This window comes from Rhinolophus hipposideros (assembly GCF_964194185.1).
Source record: "Rhinolophus hipposideros genome assembly, chromosome: 24".
Lineage (NCBI taxonomy): Eukaryota > Metazoa > Chordata > Mammalia > Chiroptera > Rhinolophidae > Rhinolophus > Rhinolophus hipposideros.
This window is the reverse complement of record NC_138070.1, coordinates 34,021,325-34,043,814: the sequence shown is the minus strand read 5'-3', so window position 1 is coordinate 34,043,814 and position 22,490 is coordinate 34,021,325. Positions and strand designations below refer to the sequence as shown.

General features: G+C 52.3%; 1 protein-coding gene across 4 annotated transcripts in view; it reads left to right on the top strand.

The window, feature by feature from the left end:
* The first annotated feature begins 3,770 nt into the window (after positions 1–3,770).
* B3GAT1 (beta-1,3-glucuronyltransferase 1) overlaps positions 3,771–22,490 on the top strand; it is a 29,309-nt gene continuing 10,589 nt past the window's right edge. Inside the window, exon 1 of one of the 4 annotated variants that reach the window (XM_081037171.1) lies at positions 3,771–4,202. The gene's annotated coding sequence lies outside the window, so the exon portion shown is untranslated. The remainder of the gene's footprint in view (positions 4,203–22,490) is intronic. The other 3 variants (XM_081037167.1, XM_081037168.1, XM_081037169.1) reach the window with 3 other exon arrangements.

The window sequence follows — 22,490 nt, the reverse complement described above, 5'->3', positions numbered from 1 at the left end:
CGAGATCTAAATCTCTGACCAGACACCTCGTAATGAAGGGGCCGTGAGCTCAACCACCCAAAACAACACACGCACACACAGCCAGTGAGAATCATTGCAGGAGAATTTCATGCGTGCCTGTCAAACACTGCAAAGCTTGACTGGGCCCTGGGGAATTTACCCTGCTTGCCCTCCTTCAGCTCTCCAGCCACTGTCTGGTGAGAGAGAGGCCTATGTGCTGTGTGTGTTTGTTGGGGGTGGGGGGCTGTCTTCATGGACTTTACATTCAACATCAGAAAAGCCACTCCTGTGCATTCCAAGGGGCAGGAAATGGCTCCCTAGAAGTGGTGGGGCGCCTAGAAATGGCCCCAGCAATTAGACAGCTAAAACAGGCAATGGATCCCAGACAGGCAGGGAACAGCTTAGCTGAGTTCAGGTCACCTCTCTGGGGTGGTGAGCTGAGAAGCAAGGGCTGGTCAGAAAAGGAAGCATCATTACAAATCAAGAGCAGACCAAAGGTCCTGCTGAAAGAGAGGCCCAGGCAGAGGGAACCTACAAGGGGAACAATTAACTGATGCGTAAACTAATTGTTATTCATATTAAATTAGGGCACAGGTGATTTGGAAAAAACCTACAGACCCTCTCAGATATCCTGTGGGTTTTGCATTGCAGATGATAGGTTTATGGAACCCTTATGGGAGTCAGATTATAGGAGCTGGGCCAGGATAAGAGTGGGGGCAGGGCTCCTGTCCTGCTTAACTACACAATAAACACATAACGGCTTGTCCTAGAGGACAGTATGCTTTGCATACTAAACATTTTGGTGCGAGGCTTTGGGGGCCTCTGAGAAGAGGGGCTCACCCCTGGCAGGGAAAGAGAGAGGAAGGGAAGATCAGTCATTTACAGAGAGCCAGGGCTGCTCCAGATGTTTGAAGCAGGAGATAAATTGTGGGTATGTATTAAATACAGAATGTGGAAGGAAAGATTTTCACAGACCTGCAAAGGCCAACAGGAAGACAGAGAAAAGGAAGGCAGTCGTTATGGCCCACCACTTTGGGGGATTGTTGTTCGTGTGCATATGCGTGTCTGTAGTGTGCAGGTAGGTGCAGGTATGCACACATGCATGCGTGCATATGTACACGCAAGGCATAAGAAGGTACAATTGTGTGTGTTTGTATGTGCATCTGCTTCTGATTGCATGTTTTGTGTTTACATAGCTATTTAAGTGTCTGTGTTAGTTCATGTGCTTGGGGTGATGCCAAAGCTTCCCATTGAAACTAATAGCAGGCTGTTCTCTCTTCACTGAGCCTTATCATGCTAATTTTAATCCCACATTATTGTTTTAAGTTGGCTTTAAAAATTAATATTTAAAAATTTGGTAATCAGAGCCTGGACTTAAATTGCAAGTTGGGTCCCTAGAAAGGGGTTTGATTATCACTATTGTTCTTATAAGAATAGTAAGGGTGAAGCTTGTCACCCTTCCTGTTCCATCTGGTTAGCCTTCCATCAGCTAAAGGGAGAGCACTAAAAGGGAGAAGCACCAGAGAACACCTGAAGAGAGGGTTCAACTGGCCACAGCCTGTCAGGACCAGACAGGACTCAAGACTATTCGGTCTAACCCCTGGTTTTATTACTACTGAAGAGACTGGCCATGACAGAAGGTAATGCCTTCAGAATTCACCCCAAACCCAGGCCTACTCATTGTCTTCCCCCTGAGCTCACCACCCGATGTCATGCCCTGTCCTGGGGAAACGGATGGAGAAGTGGGAATGATCCCATCATACCTTACACACATACTCCATCATACCCTTACACACATACACTGCTGATGGTCCCTCTGAGGGTCTGTTTCTTTGTTTGTAAAATGAGGGGTTACAACTAGAAACTCTTCAAGGTCATTTCTGCCCTACCATTTGGTGATTTTTGACCTGGAGTGGCTGGCTCAGCTAGAGAGAGAGGCAGTTTGTACTCCATGAAAATTGATGACCAGGTCCCTCATCTGTGCTCTGTGCCCTACCCTTTCCTGCACCTGCCGTTCCCATCCCTCTAGTTGGTGTGGAGTCTTAGGGGGAAGCAGAATTTGAAGGCCAGGAAAACACAGTCTCAGGAAAGGTTCTTTTCGCACAGTCTAAAGGAACAAGGGTTATTCAAATAGGGGAAGGAAAAACCAGAGTAGGGCTTGCTGTAATTCATTCTTCATTCATTCTTCAGAGAATGAGGAAATGATCCTGCACTGTAGTAGGAGGTATTCAGGTTATGTTTGGGAGAACTTCCTTGCTGGCAAAGAGGTTTATTGAACACAGGAAAGGAAGAGGGAGTAAGAGGAAGGGACAGCTGTCTCTAGAAGCAGTAATTATTAATTATATTGTCAAATGTTTGTGGATGGTGGGGCTCCTTCCTCACTTCAAGGTATTTACCGAAGTGGCTGATTCTAAAGCCACCGCCCCTACCTTTACCCCATCCCCCACCCACCACACATACTCAGCTACTCAGTAGAAGGAGTAGGGCCTGGCTTGGTACTAAGCAGGGCAGAGAAGATAAAAGAAAAAGGGCTCCTGTGATTCTCAGCATCAGCTCACAGCACATAGAAACACAGTGCCTCGTGGTATTACTTTGATTCAGCAATACCTGACCGTGGGTCTAGACTTGGTCGCAGGGTAAGGGGAAAAGGCATCAGAACTTGTGGGATAGTTTCAGTTACTAAAAGACACTGACATCCTCCTGGCTGGCTGGAGCCAGAACCCCAGGTACAAGAGCTGGCCTCCTCCTGGGGATGTGAAGAGGACACAGGGTGGCCCTGACAATAGGTATCCAGGAAGAGGACCAGCCCGGGGTTGCAAACCCTTAAAACACCTATGAGGAAGGTTTCTAAGTCTCTAGCAACTTCACAAAAGAGCATTTGGAAGTATCTTCATAGATGGCTACATGCCACGGCTACATCTGCACCCTATATATACATATATGCATACACAGAGACTCCGGGTCACACAGCCCCCATCCCACCCAGCACATATAGGCAGGGAACATGTAGGGACTCCTTTGCTCAGTGCCCTGGGAAATTCCTGGATAGCCTGCTGGACTCTTTTGCTCCATCTCTGCGCCTCCATTGCCCTTTGCAGGTCCCTCTCCACCCCATTGCCTTCCTGCATTGCCTTCTTGCAGCTCTTTGGAATGTGCAGGGCACTATAGGAGGGGGCTGAGGGTGGCACTCAGCAGGTTGACATGCCCTTGGCAAGGCAGCGGTGCCTACAGGTGGGGCTGCCCTATTGTCCAGCGCCCAAGAACTCCCATCTCCACCCCCACACAGGTAACTCTGCATGCTGGCAGGTACCGTCTCCCACTAGCGATCTCCCACTGCGGGGTGCCTGAAGCCAAGGAGGGAGCTGAACCCTCCCTGCTCCCCAGCTATTCCTCTCATCTCAGAACCGCCCCCCACTGCCCAGCCCCGAAACAATCACCCTTTGAGAAAGGCTGCCAAGCTGGGCGCCAGGAACAGCCAGGATGGAGGCGGGGTGGGATGGGGGCGCAGGCAATGGGCCGGGCGAGCTTTAACTCTCGAGAGCCGGGTCCCGGGCTGCCTTTGGCCCCCGCCCGCAGGCCCTGCTGGCGCGCCTCACGCTGGAGCTGCCTCCGCCGGGGAGGGGGTTGAGGGGGTGGGGGAGGTGATGCCAATCCCAGGCTTGTGCTTACTGGCCTCCCTCCTCTCGCCCCCCGCCCGAGCTGGCGAGGTTGGTACCGACCATTAGCGGCGGGTCCCGCCGGCAGCTCGCGCGCGCTCGGGGGCGGGGAGTGGGGTGGAGGCGGGGCAGAAGGCGCTGTCAGAGCCGCGGCCGCTCGGGGGGACTCCGCGCGGGCCGGGTGGGCTCGGCTCCGGCCACGCGCCCGGGCCCCTCAGCGCCCTTCCCCGCGCCTCCCTCCCGGCTGCAGCCCCAGCCCCCGGAGGTCCCTGCCTGCGCCTCCGCGCTCCAGGCTCCGGCCACGGGCTCTCTGGGCCCAGGAGGAGCGGGGCCGGGCGGCGGGGCCGGGCCGGGCCGGGGCGGCGAGAGCGCGGGCGCGCGGACCCCGCGGCTATGAAGCGGCCCTCGGGGGCCAGCAGTCCGAGAGCCCCCGGGGAAGGTGGGGCGCGCGGCCCAGGGCAGCAGCCTGGAGGCGCCGGGGCCGGGATGTAGGGGCTGCCGCCCACGATGGACCGCGCCGGGGACGACTCGGACTCGCCGCCGCAGGTCAGTGCCCCCCGCGCCCCCCGCGGGCGCCGCCGCGGCGCACAGAGCCCCTTTATGCGTCCCCATCAGTACCCACGCCATGTCCTCCCATTTGTGTGTGTGTGTGTGTGTGTGTGTGTGTGCGCGCGCGCGCGCCCGCAGCGGGGACAGCTGGAAAGGGGGCCGGGAACGGACGGGACTGGGAGGTGCTGCCTGCCGCCGCCGCGGGGGGCTGCGAAATAAAACCAGGGCGATGCCTGCTCTCCTCAGGCCCAGCATCAAGGGGAGAACGGTTCTCAGCAGCTTGTGACAACTGGCCCAGCCTCTTAGCCGGCCTGTGCATTTCCACCTCAGCAGGTGGTTCCTGGTGGCCCGGAGGAGTCAGGGGCTGGCATCCTGTGCACCCCAACTGTCATCCCCAATGGCTCTGAGCCTCCAGACACTGACTAGTGAACTCCTCAGGGGACCCAAGCTCTGCAACTCTGTTGGGGAGGCAGAGGGACTGAGACGTGGCAAGGGTAGCCAAGGGTCCCTGGTACGTTCAATGTAGCAGGAGGCCGGAGGCATGAGCAAGTTCACCAGCCACCCCTCTGCACCAGGTTTCAGGCCTGAAGTCCTGATTCCCCCAAATTCAGAGCATACAACTTCCAAAAAGGAAGCTGAGAGGTGAGGCAGAAAAAGAGAAGGAAACCACGGGATCTAACAGTGCTAGGAAAAGGAGGTGACAGCCTGGTACCAACCAGATAAGGTCAAGAACCACACATACACACATACACACACACACACACACACACACACACACACAAAAATAATGTCTTGACTAGCCTTCCCTTCCCCTTCCTGGTCTGGCCAGGCCTAGTCTCAGCCACGCACTTTTTGCATGGGTTCTTATAGAAGCTGGAGCTGAGGGACTCTGGGGATTTCCATGCTGGTGGGGCAGTTCTACCTTCATGAGTATCAGTTGGATGGGGTGCCCTTGGGACCCTGAACTTGGGTTGTGTGCTATACACTGCTTAAAAGGATTGATTGGATGGAGATGTCCTTGTGCATATAGCACTGTGCAGTTATTGTATGTGTGTGTGTGGAAATGGGAGGCACACAGCTTCCTAAGTTACTGGGGTTGAGGGACCTGCAGCCTCACAGGACTGTTGCTCTAGGGTTTTTTGAGATGTCTTCTGTGTCTCTTGTGTGCCTCTCTACTTCTGCCAATAGCCATCACAGAGATAGAGACATTTCCTCCCAGAACCTGCTTAGTGTTGACAATTATTGGCTTTACTTGACTTACATCGTCCCCCTTTCTTTCATATGGAATGAAGACCCTTCCCCATAAGACCCTCGAAGAGATTGTTCATTCCGCCCTGTCCGTGCCCAGCACTCCCCAAGGTTCTGGAGCTGCATGCCTTTTCCCACTTGCCCTTTTGGTGGGAGCAAGAAGCCTTGCTAGGGCTAGTAGAACAGGGAGAGTTAATGGAATTGTGCCCCGTTAAGCCCAGGAGCCAAGTATCTTGTTATGCCCATTTCTGTACTTGACCCGGGAATCACTCCATGTTCAAGCATGTTGGAAGCTCATATGTGCCGGGCTGAATATGTACATATATGTTTCTAGATGAGCGTCACTAACTGGTCCACTTGAAGCATGGGACAGGTAAACCACTAAAGTGCGACAGCTCCAGTGACAGCCCATATCAGAGACCAGGGGCTCCAGAGAAAGATACCTGTGGGGCTAGCCCAGTTCCCTTCCTCTGGCCTCTTGATAGAACTGATTTTCCCACAGTAGTTTTTGAGGGGTGGAAGGACCAAGTCGGCATTACTTCTGGTTGTGGAGCACAGGGTGATGAAGTAGGTTGGGAGCTTTGCGAGATAGGGGGAGCATGTGGCTGGAAAAGAAGGATGAGCTGGCACAGAGATGGCTGAGAGCTCCCGTCTGCTGAGAAATGGAGGAGGAGAGAGGCAGGGTTCAGGAAGAGAAAGAATCTGGGAGAGTCTGAGGCAGGCAGAGAAGCCAGCATGAGACAACAGACAAAAGATACAGAAGCATGCTCGCAGAACAACACAATGGAGGAAGGCCCAAAGGCAAAAGTCCGGCTGGTTCCGTGGTAATGTTGGGGCCGGCCCAAGCATCCTCCTTCCCAAGCTTTCCAATATCAGCAGGCATCCACCAGGGCAAGAAGGCCCCTGGGTGGAGCAGTGAGACAGTCTCCTGAGGAAAGCTCTTTCTGTGGCTCTGATGAATGCCAGAGTAATTCAGAGGGAGTCCTGAAGGCAGAAAGGGGACAGACTGTGAGATCAGGCATCTTCAAGGAGACCTTCTCGCCTGGGTGAATCCCCCAGTGCTGAAGGCTCCCCCACCACCAATCTCCTAGCACCTGCCCCACCAACCTTCCTGATCCTGCGATAAAATGGGGGGGGGGGGTGGGGAGGAAGGGTGTGGACTCCGGGGAGACCTGGCATCTGGGGAGAAGGAAAAAGGAGAAACTCCTTCATGCAACCCCAGGCCTCCAGGCAAGAAGAGCTTTGGGGGTCCTGCTGAAGAGCATCCTGGTACAGGGAAGCAGTAGTGCAGAGCACCGGCTACGAGCCAGGCCAGGGGCCTGTCTCAGCTCCTTCAAGGACCAGCCCAGTGGCCTTTGAGAAAAACTGAGCCCTCTAAATCTTGGTTTCCTAAAGGCCTAGAAATTGAGGAACTTTCCTCTCACCAGGCTGGTTTTAGGTGAAGTGCTGGATAAATGTTAATTTAATGTATTTATTTTATATACCCTCTTGCCTATTCCTCCAGAATTTGGATGGCTCTAGAATTTGGAGTAGCAATTCTCTAGCCAACTCTGGAGCCCATCAACTTGAAATGATTGCAGTCTGTCCTAACTCCCATGACACCCCACCCCATCTGATTCGCCAACCTCCAGACTTTGATTCTTCTCCAGGCCCACCTGGGGTGTTCCTCTGTTGCAAGGAACAGAGGAACTCTCGGTGTCCCCTTACAGAACAATAGTAACAATAATATTTCCATGTCTAACTAGATTATTCCAATTTATTAGCCAATGGTTGTCTAAAAAACTCCATGCAACTTGCAAGAACTCCTCTTATTATCCATACTGAAAAATGTCAAGGTAGACAGAGATCACTCAAAATTCCATTACTTCCACAGACATTGACTGAGCACCTGCTTTGTTCCAGGCTCTGGGCCAGTGCCGGGAACTTAGTAAAGTATCAAATGATCCAAAGATCAGGATTTTCTGTTTAGCTTTGGAAGGGTTGTGTAGGTTGCTTTTTTTTTTTCCCCTGCAGCTACAGCAAATTTACTTTTCCAATGAGGTTTAGCTCCAGCCAATATTAAAATGAGTCTGCGTTCCCTACACACACAAGCTGACAGTAGGGCCAACAGCTTCCCAGCCAAGTGCCTGGCTGAGATTAGGCCTTTACCACCAATAAGTCCGAAAGTGGAGAGTCTCAGTCTCGATTACCAAGAGTTGATGGGATTCGGGGATAAACCTTGCCCGCAGGGCTATGGATCCCACAGCGCAGTATTAGAACGGTGGGCAGGGTTTCTCTCTTCTTGGGAAATGTGAGCCATTATTGTTGCTCCGTGAAGGAGGGAGGGATGGAAGGAGCAGAGCGAGCAGAGACAAGAAGGCATGGCCTTGGATATTAGGAGTGGACTGCACCTGAGGTTGAGGACCTGGTTCTGCCAGTCCTTCCTGACTGGCTGTGTGTGGCTGGGGACATTTCTTTACCTCTCTCCTTCGCTTCTCTCCATCTTGCTTCCTTCTTAATGAGGCAGTTGAGCAACGTGGCCTCTGAGGCCATGAATCTCTTTAGTGTGAAAACTCTGGGCTATTCATTTGCCCATGATTTAGTAACCCTTAGAGCCCTACACTAGATGTGAGATTGGGGGCTTCCCCCCCATGGTGGGCAGTCCCTCAGTCACAGCAGCCACATTTTAAGAGCTCAGTAGCCACATGTAGCTAGTGGGTGCAGATATTGGACAGCAGATACAGAATATTCCCAGCATCACAGAAAGGTCTACTGGCAAGTGCTGTGCTAGTCTTTACGTGGTTTTGCTAGGTGGCTGAGAGCATGAATTCTGGAGCCCAATTGGCTGGACTCAAATCCCAGCTCTGCCACTTATTACAGTGTGGCTGTGGAACATTACTTAACTTTCCTGGGCCTCAGATTTCTCATCTCTAAAATGGGGATAACATAGGATGTTTATGAGGAAGGAATGAGTTATTGCAGTTAATCATGATAATCACTCAGAACATGGAATAAATAGTAAGTGCTTTGCTTAGCAATTTTTATTATTCATTTATTTAATGATTCTGTTAACAAACACTTATTGAACAGCGTACTTTAGGTCTGGCATGATACCAGGTGCTGGAGCTGTCAGTAATCAGCATGTGACCTCATCCCTGACCCTTCCTGAGCTTCAATTTCCTCACCTGTGATGGGAACATGGCCATATAATAACCCCTGCACCACTGCTTCCCGCTGAAATAAAATATGAGAAATATGTCCTCCTTTGTATATGAACAGTGCCAGATAAAGAGGGATTAACATTTTTGGAAATGGATGCAATTCTATTTTATTGGAACCACTGTCACCAAAAAGCATTTCCCAAGCCCCTATATGTTCAAATTAAAAGAAGCAAATGAGGTCCCAGATGCTGCCAGCATCTTGCTGAGGGGGGATGGAGGGGGAACTTAAGGGGCTCTTGCCTGGGCTCACCCACTCCCTCGTCCTGAGGGAAAGAAAGCCACTGCCCTGAGCTCAGCAGAGGGAAGCAGCCAGGAGGCGGAAGGGCCCTTGGCCTGACAGGACTTAGAGATTAGCTGGCTGACCCCCAGGTTCTGGTCATACCTGTGTCAGTGACTCACTGTGTGGCAGAATCTCATAGAGTCTCAGTTTCCTCATCTAAAATATGAGGAGCATGAATTATGTGAGCATTTCCCCACCCAAATCATACCACATACCTTGGTAGACTCTCTACAAAATGCCCCAGAAGCAGGAGGCAAGAGAGAGAAGTGGATACCATCCAAGAAGGGGAGAGGAAATGAGTCTGAGGAGCAAGAATTTGACATCCATAGTCACAAACTAACAGGTGGACACAGGAGACTGTCTGGCCTGAAAGGCTTGTCCCAGAATTAGGAATCTGTGACTCTAGGTTGCTTCCTCCTTGTTATAGATAAGGAAACCAAGGCCCAGAGAAGTTCCACTCTTGCCTCAGGTCACACAGCACTTGAGTGCCTTGTCTTAGTATGTCATAAGTCTCCCAACTCCCTGCTCCTCCCTGTCAGGCTTCCTGTCCTCTTAATAGGACAAAGAGAGACAGAGGGCAGCAGGAGCAGCCTCCCTGAAGCTCAGGGGAAAGAGGCTCAGTGCCAACTGAGACCCCAGGGCCCCTTTCACCCAGGCTAGAACAGACCTCTCTCCTCCTCTGACAGCCGGCCCAAAAGAACCAACCCTAAACTCTCTCTGACAGGGCCCCAGGGAAAGTCAGATCCTTCAGACCACAGGCAACGCATTAAAAATACATGCAAAACTTTAATTAAATCACTGGATCATTAGCCTGCTACAGTATGTCCATGCACACTCTGACCAGAGGAATAAGGTCAGCCTGGAAATCATCAGGCTGGGTGAGCTGTCAGGGGCTTTCAGTGGCTTGAAACCTGGGTTCTGGGGCTGCCTGGCTTCTGCTCAGCCCAGGCCTGAAGCCCTCTGGGTCCCCATTAGTTGAACGAGGGTCCCGTCAGGGGTGTCCTCCTAAGCCTGAGGAAATCCAGGGAACATCCTTAGCCCAACTTCCCCCGACCAGTGTCCTGATGTCCTGGGAGCTAACAGCCAACTCCCAGAGGTATCAGCACTGTGTCCCCTGGGAGGTGCATGTAGTAGAATCGTGCAGCCTGAGCTAGCAGGCCACACCACGCTGCCTTCACGTGGCCACCTGGGTATAGATTTAGTCCCCCGAACTCAGTGCGGTGTGCTGACTTCCCCTGTGCGCCTCCATGAACGTAGCACAGAGCAGGAGGGACACGCCCTTGTTCCACAGGGAAGTCCTGGCCAGCACTCACGCAGGACTGACCATCATAGGCCAAGAAACCTTGTCACAGGCGGCAGGTGGCTCCTGCCACCAGCCTGCTTCAGTTGATGTACAGCCTCCGGGCATGTTATTTTCTTTTTCCATCGGTTTCTGAACTTAAACTGAAGTATTACTCTCCTAACTCATCATTGGTCAATATTAACTTCTTCTGCAACCCGTAAATCTTTTTCTCTGGGAACAAGGGTCCCAGCTGCTCCCAGTCTCCACCTCTCCCCAGGCCCCAGGACTAGGAGACACAGCAGGCTGCCGTGCACACACACGTGCATGCATGTGTGTAATGTGCACACACTCCTCCAGCCATGGCCAGCTCACTCTTAGCAGCACATCTGCAACCTCTGGGAGGTGCTCTTGCAGGCGTGCTCTGTGCCTGTTTCCTTATGGTGACAGCCAGCAGGAAGGTGCACCCAGCAGCCTCACCTGACGTCACACACGGGTGCCCACCCCAGCCCTACTACGGAGAAAGCTCTCTGACCCCCCAACTCCGCCTGGGAGTGTCATTGACAGACCTAACCAGACCTTCCAGATGACAGATTCTTTTTTTTTATTATTGTGGTAAAAAAAAACCACATAACATAAAATTTATCATCTTAACCATGTTGAAGTGTTCGGTGGTATTAAGTACAATCCGTATTGTTGTGCAACCATCCATAGCCAGAACTTTTTCATCTTACAAATTGAAACTATATTAGTTAAGCAACAACCCCCCACTTCCCCTTTACCCCAGTCTCAGGTAATCACCATTTCGCTTTCTATCCCTTTGAGTTTGACCATTTTAGGTACCCACCTAGAAGTGGTACCATCCAGTATTCGTCCTTTAGTGACCAGCTTATTTCACTTAGCATAATGTCTTCAGGTTTATCCACGTTGCAGCCTGTGTCAGGATTGTCTTCCTTTCTCCGGCCGAATAGTAGCTGTTTGTATGCATATCCCACATTTTGATTATCTGGTTGACAGGTTCATTGGTGCCACGCCACAAATTGAAAAGTGCTCAATAATAGTTGTTCTCCCCAATCACCCTTCCCACTCAGGGGCTATTTCAGGGTAGGGGCCCAGCAGATACCTGCACGCTCTGGGTTAACGTACATTCCAGGCGTCAGAACACAGAGAGGAAGGAGTAACATTTTGTTTGAGGAGAACTGTGTCTGGTTTGGGCGTCTGGTTGTTCCCTTCACCACCCAGTGCTGACTGAGCGTTCCTCAGTGTCCGGCCACTGCGTGACAGTCTCCAGAATGAGTGCACCTGCCAAGTTCTCCTCAGCTACTGGAGGTACAGTGAGGGGAAGAGCATTCCAGGTGAAGGTGTTGCCTGAATTCTGTTCCAGACCCCTCCCTGCCCTACCATCTTCCTTAGACCCTGAGAGATAAATCTTCCCTTTCCTCCCGAAACCCTCCCCTGGGGTCCAGAGGCCTGGGTGACCCCCAGGATCCCTATGGATGTGGTGAGCCTGCCTTAGTATGAACTTTGCAGTGTTCAGGCTCCATCTCAACAACCCATAGCTATCCCGCTGCTGGCTGTATAGTGCATGGCCTATAAAACATAGATAGTGTCAGTATAATCTACTAGCTGGGGGACTGAGATTTAGAGACCCTTGATTCATCATGTTCATGCCTGCTTGCTCACAGGGGGAGCGCACGCTTCCCAATCTAGGCTCACAGGCCTCCTTGGACTGAGCTCCCTCACCCACCCTCCTTCAATGCCTTTCGTTAACTATTTCTCATCCAGGCAATATGGTTAGCCGACTCCGCAGGAGGGACCTAAGGGATAGAGCCGAGGTAACAGATGGGGTGGAGAGCCGGGTAGAAAGGGCAGGAAATGATAGGGCCCAGGGGTCTATGGTCCTAGACCCCTGCTGATAGCCAACTCTCAGCCCCAGTGACGTGAGAGGAGAGTGCTCTGACAGTTCTGGAGGCAGAAGAGATGAAGAGGTGATGCCTGACTTTCTGAAATCCCCAGTCCTTCCCTGAGTGCTAGTCTCTGGACAGGGACACAGGACTAATTGTGTGTGTGCGTAGGGGGTCGGGGGCGGTCCCAACACCAGGGCAGGCCCAGGCTGTCTGCCTATAGCAAGGCTTCTCAGTCCCCAGGTTGGATTCCAGATCTGTAAAAGAGGGACATAGGCAGTGTCCGCCCAAGGGGCTGTGCTGAGGCCACAGTGGGAAATGTTGACAGTGCCAGCAACAGGGGGCCAGCTGGGCCTGGAGATCAGAGCAGGGCAAGGGGAGCTGGGCCAGAGTTCAGGTTTTGGGACCTTGGCCTCCCTACATGTGGCAAACCTCCCTTCTCCAGGTACTCCGGCCACCCCACCTACACCCCCATATATCACACTGACTCATGCCATCATGGCTGCTTTCCATGGAGTCCAACCTCGGCACGGCCTCATCCTTGGAGAGAGAAAAACTGCTAGAAAAACTGCCCCAGAGGCCTGTCAGTGCTGACCCATAAGGAAGGAGCTGCCCCTTTCTCTCGCCTTCTCTTCCAAGTACTTAGATTCAGCTGAATTTTAAAACAAGGTAGTAGTTGTTATAATTACTATTATATTTTACATTAGTGAACATTTTTAGTGCTAATTATGTGCCACGCCCCATGCTAGACGTTTTCTATGGATTCTCTCATTTCATCTTAAAAATGGCCTGGTAAGAGTTACAGATAAGGAAACTGAGTCACAGAGATATTGGTGCAGCTTCTGCTTTGTGTCAGGCTCTGGACATGGGTTCCAGAGGAGCTCATGGCCTGCGGGCTGGGGACAAAAATGAAAACCAACAGTTTACATGACTAGACAGTTGCTACATGGACCCCGTGAACGCACAGGCCTGGGGAGGAGACAGCCAGGGAAGGCTTCAGAGGGGCCACAAAGCTCGGGAGAGTCTCACCTAGTCAGCATCTTCACCAAGAACCACACAGATATCAGCACCAAGAGAAAGTGAGGCACAGAACAGCCTGGACAACATGAGGGTGGGAAGAATGGTGCTGTAGGCACAGACTGGCGTTGGCTGCTCACACCCTCCCTCCCTCTACGGCATCCGAGTCCCAGCTTCACCACAGCCTGGGAGGCTTTGCACAACTGTCGCAGTCCAGCCACGCTGCAGACCCTTAGTCCCAGGGCCACACCCACCAGGCTACCTGGACTTCTGGGTTCTGGTCCCCAGAACTTGTCAAGATCATATGCCTTGCCCCTGACCTGCTGGGGTCTAGTGGGTGCCCAGTCAGTCACCACCACCTGTGCCAGGCTCCACACTGCAGACTCATTACAACCAGCGCTTAGCACCCCAGCCCAGGTGGCACAGCCTTTCTAGGTCTCCTCTGTGGATGGGGATTGACCAGATGAGGGCTGTGCCCCTCCCAGCTCCCAGACGCCAGGATGCTAGGACGCCGCATTCTCCCCGCCCTCTCCTGCCCCAACCCCACCCACTCACGCTGGGCAGCCCCCAGTCACACACCCGTGTGGCTCTTGATCAGCTGCGGCCCCACTAGCAGCTGCTGATTGGCTTGCCTGGCTGCTGCTGTTCATTTTGTATCAGAATCTGCTGAGCCCTCCTCTCCTGCTCCCCTCACCCCTACCCAGGCAGGTGTCTGCGGTGGCCTGAGCCCATGAGCCTGTCCCACTTGGAGGTGGAGCTCCAACTGCAGATGTCCTGAGTTGCCCTGTAGCCCTCACAGGGCTCTCACTAGGCATTGCATCAAGCTGGGCACTGGGCGGGAAAGGGTGATGTGTTAAAGAGCGTTTTGCTGTAACTGTATGCAGAACGCAGGGCAGGACGGCATCCTGGCCTGGACTCTCCCTGTGCTGGGGGAAATGCACTGCCAGTTCTGCTCAGCCTGTTTCCAAGGGGATGCGGCCAGGCGAGGGCAGGCGGAGGATGCAGGGAAGTGTTCCTAACAGCAGTAAGCGCCCTACACTCCCAGGCCCGATGATGCAGGGTCACAGGAGCCGTTCTAGGTTTGCTTATAAAGGTTGACCCGCACGGCCTTCACATAGGCGCGAAGACCGAATGTGACAGTGGGCTGGAGAAGAAGCACCAGCTCTGTACTTGACACTCGCTCCCATAGCCAGGTGTCATACAGCGGGTGGCAGTGGGCTCTGGGTAGGGGGACCACTGCCTACTGAGCCCAGACCAGTCCCTGACCACGTCTGTTGCTGACGTGTTGTCTCCTGTCATTGTTTCATAGCTTAGCACGCTCTCAGAGGGCCCTAGTTTGGATAAAAAAATACATGGTCACAAACACTCTGATGAATAGGTCAGGAAGGCAACTTCAGCACAGACACCGGGTGCAGGCACCCAGGCTAGGAGGAGGAGCGTGTGTTCCCATCAAGCCCAGTGCAGAGGCAGGAGAGTAGCTCTGAGAGGGAGCCAGCAGGGAACTCGGGCCAGGAGAGGTGACGGTGGTGCTGCCAGGGCGCCTGGGAGGGTCACTGCTACCAGAGGAGGTAGCAAGTCTCAGGCAGGGGTGTCACCAGGCCTCTGTCTGACTGGACACTGTCCCACAGGGCTCAGAAGTAGTAACAGACCCAGCCGAGCGAGTGCATACTTGTGCCCATGAACACACATGTACTTATTCAGCTGGGGTGCTGCCTATGGGCACACACGTGTACACAAGTGCGTGAAGAAGTGAGCTGCTGCCCTATGAAATCACTCAGAAAGGGGCTCTGTAGTCGCTGACACATCCTCAGCAAGTTGTCACAAAGGAAGCCCCAGCCCCAGCCATTGTCCTAAGTGAAGCTGAGGGTGCCTCATTCACCTTTGGAAGGCTGACATCTTCCTAAATCAGATGGCTTTGAGAGGATAGTGAGTAAAAGGGCAGAAAGGCACAAACACCGAACTGATACTTAGACTTCCCCAGGGCAAAGACTTGTGACAGCCAGTAGGCCCAGGTACACACATGCCCCCATGCTGGGTGAGAGCAGAGGTTTGGCAAAGAGGAGCAGCAAGGGTCAGAGGGCAACGTGAAGAAATAAGGTTGCATCTGGAAGAAAATAAGGAGGATGCTAGCTTGTGAGGGCCAGGCCTGACTTGATCTTTGGGCATCCTGACTCTAAACTGAGTCCTCATCCCCTGGGGCTGGCCCAGACCCTGGCACTGGGTAGAGATGGGAAATTACTATCTGAATAGACAAAGCAGGTTGGCCTGCCTCCAGAGCTCTCACAAGCACTGCAGGGAGAGATGGTGGTGCGGTGCTGGACTGCAGAGGTCAGAGACTTCATGGATGGAAGTTAGATAGGAAACAGGAGAGGGTACATTTAGAGCAGTGGGGGGGTGGGCCATGGCAAAGAGCATTGAATGCCAAGCTGAGTAAGTTGCCATCAGGGGGAGGCACAGAAGGTTCTGAGCATGAGCAGGTCGATAAGGTAGCTCAGGCCGTGGGGTGGACTCTGAAGAAAGATCACGGTGGAAGGCTCTGGAAGCAGGACTGGAGGCATCTTCCCGGGGCCTTGGAGCAGAGCAGGCCAAGGGAGATGAGGCCCAGCTGATGCAAGGAGAAGGAAGAACTGAGGACAGCCCTGGGATTTCACGTTGGCTGCCAAGACAGATGACAGAAAGAAAGAAGCCTGATGGGGAGCTGCTCTGGGAAGAAAGATGATGGTTGGATCTTACTCATGTTGAATTTAAAGTCATAACGGAGTATGCCAGACGGTAAAGAAGGCATAGCAGCTCCACAGTGAATATGGGGAAAACGAGGTCAGGAGAAACCAAAGGGCCTCACACCCTTGAGCGTTAGCCCTTGAGACAGGGAGGTGTCCCTTCTGAGTATCCCAGCTACTCTTCCTTACTGCCTCTTCTTTTGGGGGTGAAATGGGGCACTCGGGGTCTGCAGCTTCCATCCTGCCTTCCAGCCACCAGAAGTTCAGCCAGAGGGACATAGAGGGACGCAATCCCAGGCAGACTCATTCCAGGCCCTTTCCAGGTTGATAATTACAATAGCTTCTGTTTATTGGTACCCATCATGTGTCAGATGGTTTGTATTGATTTTTTTCTAATCACCCTAAAAACCTAACAGGGAAAGCACTATTTTTATTCCCATTTTACAGATGGGAAACCCAAGGCTCAGTGAGGTTACTCTGCCCAAGTCATATAGCAGAGGAAGAGAGACTGTAGTGTGGTGCCTAGGGCTATCTGACTTCAGGGCCCAGAACCTCTCCATGTGCCACTCTTCCAAGCAGAGGAGAGCAAAAGAAGATGGGAAGAAGGGAACCAAAGGCTGTGACTGTGATTAGGTTCTGCCATTATCCTCAGAAGCTGTGGGGGCAAGACAGGAACTATGGGTCAGGAGATGACCTGGCCTCTTGTGGTGGATAGACTCTAAGGTGTCCCCCCCATAGCCCCTGACTCCTGCTGTCTATGCCTTTGTGTGAAGGCATCCCCTCCAGCATGGACGGCACCTGTAACTAGCCTCTGACCAACAGAACATGACAGAAGTGATGGGCCGTCACTCTCATGATTACATTCTGTTATGTAAGACTCTCTTGTTAGCATACTTGCTCTAGATTCCCCCTTGGTGGCTTGATGAAGTGAATGGCCATGTTGGAGAGACCCATGTGGCAAGGAACTTTGAGCAGCCTTGCTGAGGGCAGCCTCCAGCCAACAGCCAGCAGAAAGTGTGACCACTTTCTATGACCAGCAGACAGTGGACTCTGCCTACAACCTGAGAGAGCATGGAAGCAGGTTCTTCCCAGGTCAGCCCTCCAGAGGAAAGCGCAGGCCAACCAATACTTTGCTGCCTGTGAGACCCTGAGCAGAGGTCCCTGGTAAGCTATGCCTGGGCTCCTGACCCACAGAAACTGAAGACAACAGACGCATGTCTTTTTAAGCTGCTAAGTATATAGTAACTTGTTAGACAGCAGTAGAAAACTAATGCACTTGTCTTGGGAGCAGTGACAGTCTTTTCAAAAAGCTGGCACGGCCGATAGAATGTGCCTGGGGCAAGGATGGAAAGATAGCAAGGAAGGAGGGCAAAAGACATGGGGAGGTGACACTTCCCAAGACCAAACCTCTCCCCAGACACAGCCCTAGTGGAAGGACAGCTGGGTTGCAAAGTTCTCTGCAGGGACTGCTCTCCAGTCCTGAAAACTCCAAAGCCAGTCGGGACTGTCACTGCTTTCCCCCATCACTCAGGAAAGGACTGAACAGCCATGCTGTTCTCTGTCAGCATGATGGGGGCTGTCCACTGTCCTGTGGGTAATCAGCACCTTCCTGCTGAATGCCTTCTGTCACCCAGTCCTTCACAGCAACCACCCCATGACTTACCATGTGATGGCGCTCACAGAGGGTTCTCCATGGACGTGACTGACCATTGTGTGACTGTTTACAGTTCTCCATCAGGTCTATACCCTGCAGCTAGCTATCTCCCTGGCTGCTACACCCTCCCTCCGATCCCCACTCTTGAGGAGCTCAGCCATCGTGTGCTCAGGCCCCAGCTGAGAGCAGCAACAAGATTTCTCCACCAAACGAAGCACCTGATTTTTGCTCTAAAGGCCTCCTACATGGAAGCTTGGGGTGAATGGCACCCTTCTGCCTGAAGACCATTAGCTGCTTGATTCAGGGAGCTTCAGTAAAATCCACCAAAGCCAATATTTTATTCTGTTCAAGTTCCTGCAATGAACCAGAATGGACTTTCACTTGCACAGTACCACATGACCAAGCTCCAATTTTCCTTTTTTACTGAATCAGAATCTAAATCTAATCCAAAGGCTATATCTGAAAAAAAAGAAGAGATAGAGGAATGAAGGGAGGCAAGGAGGGAAGAAGGAAGGAAAGAAAGGAGAGAAGGAGAGAGGGAGGGAGGGAGACCTAAAATAAACGATGGATTGCATTTTCTGACATTTGGGCTCAAAGAAAACCAAGTATAAAAAGTGTTCTTTACACCAAGCCTAAACTGAACTAAAACTTATTTCTGCCCAAGCCCCTGGCTTGGTTTTCCCAATTAGAAGGGAACAAGATGGTGTAAGATCTGGAATCCACACTGCTGTCCCCCTTCCTATCAGAAGTATCCATGACTGAGTGCCAGCAGTGGCGAGGCCCGGAGTCAGGATGTGGACCTCCCCAGGTCTTGGGCCTTCCTCTCTTCCTCAGGGCTGTACCGTGAACGCAGGGTGGGGGAGCCCCTTCTTGCTGCACTTGGCCTGAGCACAGGCTGGCAGGGCAGTGTTGCCCCAGCAAGCTCAGGAAGGTCTGGCCTTGAGGGTGGCCCAAGAGACCAGAAATAAGTGCTGGGTCTGCAAGGGGGAGTCAGGGTGGGATGGGGGTGTGCTGGTTAAAGAGTCCAAAGGCCTGAGCTAGAGCAGTTCTGGTGGCAGTTAACCCTAGGACCTTGGGTGGATCACATGGGCCCTTCTAATCCTCATTTTCCTCATATGTGAAAAGGGGATGGCATCCCCTTGCCTATCTCATAGAGCTATTGTGAAAATCAAAGGATAGGGCGCAGGGTTGTTACTGGGAAGGCTTGCAATTCCAACCAGGCATCCCATTAGGGCCTCACTTAAAACTTCCTCGAGTGGAATGAGCTATAAGATTCTCATTCCCTCCTCTCCCTTCCCCTGCAGGTGATGGAGGCAGGGGAGGAGGAAAAGGAGCAGAAGGCCTGGGGGATGGTGAGGGGAGAGAGGCCAATGCCTGTGCCCTGCAGCCCCACCACACCACACCCCAGCAGGAGCTGATGGCTGGAAGCTAGGGAGAAGTTGGAGATGAGATGGGAGTGGACAGGGTAGCAGGAGGAGAGGGCTGGGTTAATGAACTATGGATTGAGTGGACCAGGAGCTGATTAGCTCTGGCACTGGGCTTTTCCTGAGCAGAGGCAGCAGAATCAATACTAATCCCTTGATCCATTTAGGGGTTCCTGCGGATCTCTGGGACAAATCCGTGCCTCCCTTCGATGGGGGAACTGCCTGGAGCTGGAGGGTAAAGCTGTAGCCTTGACTAGCATCCTTCCTGCTCTCTTAAAATTTCCCCCCTTCTGCCTCCTGTTGCCACATCCCTGCTGCCATGCTCAGAGGCTGGTACCTTCCCTAGCCCCCAACCTCCTCACCCTCACTCCAGCCGGGCCTGGCCAGTGGATCAGTGGACCTGACTATGTTCCTCCACGAGGAGGCTTGAGATCTGTTCATCAGCCTCAGGGGCACTCAGGCTCCTGAATGACAGAGGCTTGCTTTTTTTCCTTCTCACAGACAACAGAAGCTCTCTTAACCAGCCTCCACTTGATCCCTTGAGGGGCTGAGAACATTGACCGTTCTCTCTTCCACCCATCAAGCACCCTAACGGGTGCCTGTGCAGGTATAATGCCAGCTCTCGCCTCTGGGAGCCTGCTCCTGCTCACAGCAGTTGAGCCGCATGCTAGCCTACAGGCCAAGGGTCTGTAATGTTTATTTCCAACGTGTTTTCAAAGGCCATGCTTGTGATCCTCACCATGGAATATTATATAAAACCATGAAACATAAGCTGGAAAGAAAGAAATGTGTTGTTTCTATAAAAATTAAATTAAATGCTCTCAAAAAACTTTGTAAGGTGAATCTAGAGAAAAAGTTGTCCAAATTAGGTGAAGATTGGGAGGAAAAGCCATAAAAATTCTAAAAGATTCTGCACTCAGATTGCACATCAAGTGTCCTTCAGGTCTTGGATCACTTTAAAGAAATCAACAGGAGATCACAGGCATTGCTCTATGGCCAGGATGATGCCAGAAACACCAAGCAAAACTCCCCCAGCTGACTATTGGCCCAAGCAAAGGCCAAGGTCCTGTGTGGAGAAAGCAGAAGTGCTACAAGCTAGCCGGTGATGAGTGGTTTGGATTTGGGGAAAATGACCTCGTATTGTGCAATGATAGGGAAACATCATCCGCTGAGCTCTTGGCTCCTTAATTGTTACTTAAATTGAAACATGCATGGTATGCATGTGTAATTTTGAAGGATTCTTCACTTTAACAGACCCCCTTGGCTAACCAGTTAACTACTGTTGCCAGTCATATTGGGTAATACTCAGTATAGGATATGTATTGCCAGTGGTATCCTGCAGAGACAGTGACTTAGCTGGTTTCTGAGCTTGTTTTTGATTGACCTCCATCACACACACACACTCACATGCACGCACACACACACATGCACGCACACACACTCACATGCACGCACACACACATACTCACATGCACGCACACACACTCACATGCACGCACACACATGCACACACGCACACACATGCACTCACACACATGCATGCACACACATGCACGCACACACACTCATGCGCACACACACATGCACTCACACACACATGCACTCACACACACTCACATGCACTCACACACACACATGCACACACACACACACACTCACATGCACACACACAATCTTTGCCACATCACACATCAGCCTTAGCTGTATTGAGTCCCTCCTTCCCTCTGGGTCGGGAGGTGCTGGAAGGAAGCCCCTGCCCCTTCTCCCACACTGCCTGCTGCGTTGCCCATGGAATCTAACACAGTGCCTGCCCACTACAGATCCTGAATTACTATTTGTTGAATGGAATTAAATAAGCCTCCTCTTCAATAACTAGGGGCATTGAAAAGTTTGAACACATGTAGACCCAGAAGAAAGCCTTTCCATGCATTTGGAGTTGTCCAGTCTTGAAGCCAATCTCACGGGCCCAGCCTCTCTTGACAGGCTGATTGGCTCTGCCCCAGCCTTGGGTACATCAGAACCCTCCCATCTGAGTCCAGAGACTTTCTAGTTCTCATGTACAACTCATGACACCCTAAAGCCCTTAGACAAATTCCTATTACTGGGTCTTTCCAGTCATGGCCAATCTCTGTGAGTAATTGGCCATCAAATTATGACCGACTTCCATGGAAAACTGTCATTTTCAGCCTCTTGCCTTGACTTTGGCTTTGACTTGCCCACCTGACCCCCACTTTTCTCACAGAGGACATTTCTTCATCCTCATGGAGTCCTAACTGTTGCTAAACTGGCAGAACTGAAAATTCATTTGAACTTTCCCAATCCAGCTTCCATATTTTAAAGATGAAACTATAGGCCAAGGCAGACAAGCAGTGGGACCCCAGTCCCCAGGGGAGAGCCGGCCAGAATACTGCCCAGGCCACTTCATCCCCACCTCCTTACCACTGCCTCCCATTGCTCTGCTCCTGTTGCCAAATGACCATCCTGCCCTTGACCACACACGCTCCACCCACAGTGTAGCCTTCCTCTATGTCCAGTAGAGGCTTCTGAGAACACCCAGGGGAGTGGTAGCGCCTCCTCATGTCTGCACTTGCTGAGGGACAAATGATAGTTGAGGCTGGTCACAGACATGAGTGACCACAGCAGACCCTGGGACCCCACACTCATTCATGCCTGCAGTTTGCTGTGAGCCACGCCTGGCTGCCTCTACCCGACTTCCCCAAGCATCTCATTCTCCCTGAGCTTGCTCCTGCCCCTCTCCTGGCTTCTGGGTGTGGCCAAGCCCCTCCTCCATCTGGGTGTTGATTCTTCTGCCTGCTCTCACCAAAGGCCCAGGGCAATTCTGGGGTCTGTGGCAGATACAGCCCGCGACCATAGAGAAGGTGCTGCCATTCCTCCAAGGTCCAGGCAGAAGAAGTAGGCTGTGGCAAGGTAGGCACCCTCGTCTCGGACTTGAACCTCAAATCTGGAGTTGGGGTAGGTGCAGCCCCCTCTCTGCCCCAGGCCCTCCTCCAGGTCTCCCCAACCCAGCTCCCTCAGCCCCAAGCCCGATTTCCCCAAAACCCACCCCCTGATGGCCAGCTGCCTTTCTCCAAGGCTGGGGCCTCTCTCTGTTCTGCTTAATAACTGCCTGGTAATTAGCTTCACGATTTCGCTACTATGCTTATAATAGCCTCCATTAAAGTTATGGGATTTTCAAGCCGTAATGGCTTCCAGAGTAATTAATGCACAACTGGGTTTATTGCTAAGTTTATTTTTAAAGCTTTTCTCCCTCATTCCCTCCTCCCTTTCCTTTCTAGATGTTTTGAGCAAAAAACCAAAATGGGACACAACTGTTTCTCCATGGCCCCCTTCCAGCCTTGCCCCCATCTACTCCCACCACCTCTCCCCCCGCCTATCCCCCTTCCCGCTCCTGCCTCGATGGAGGTACTGGGACAGCAGTAGAGGCGGCTTTCATGGAGGAGGGTGGCTCTAAGCTGGGGCTTGTTTGTGTCCCTGTGATCACTCCACACCTGACCAGGTTCACGGCTCTGGGGTCTAGAACCTCCCTTCTGATGCACCT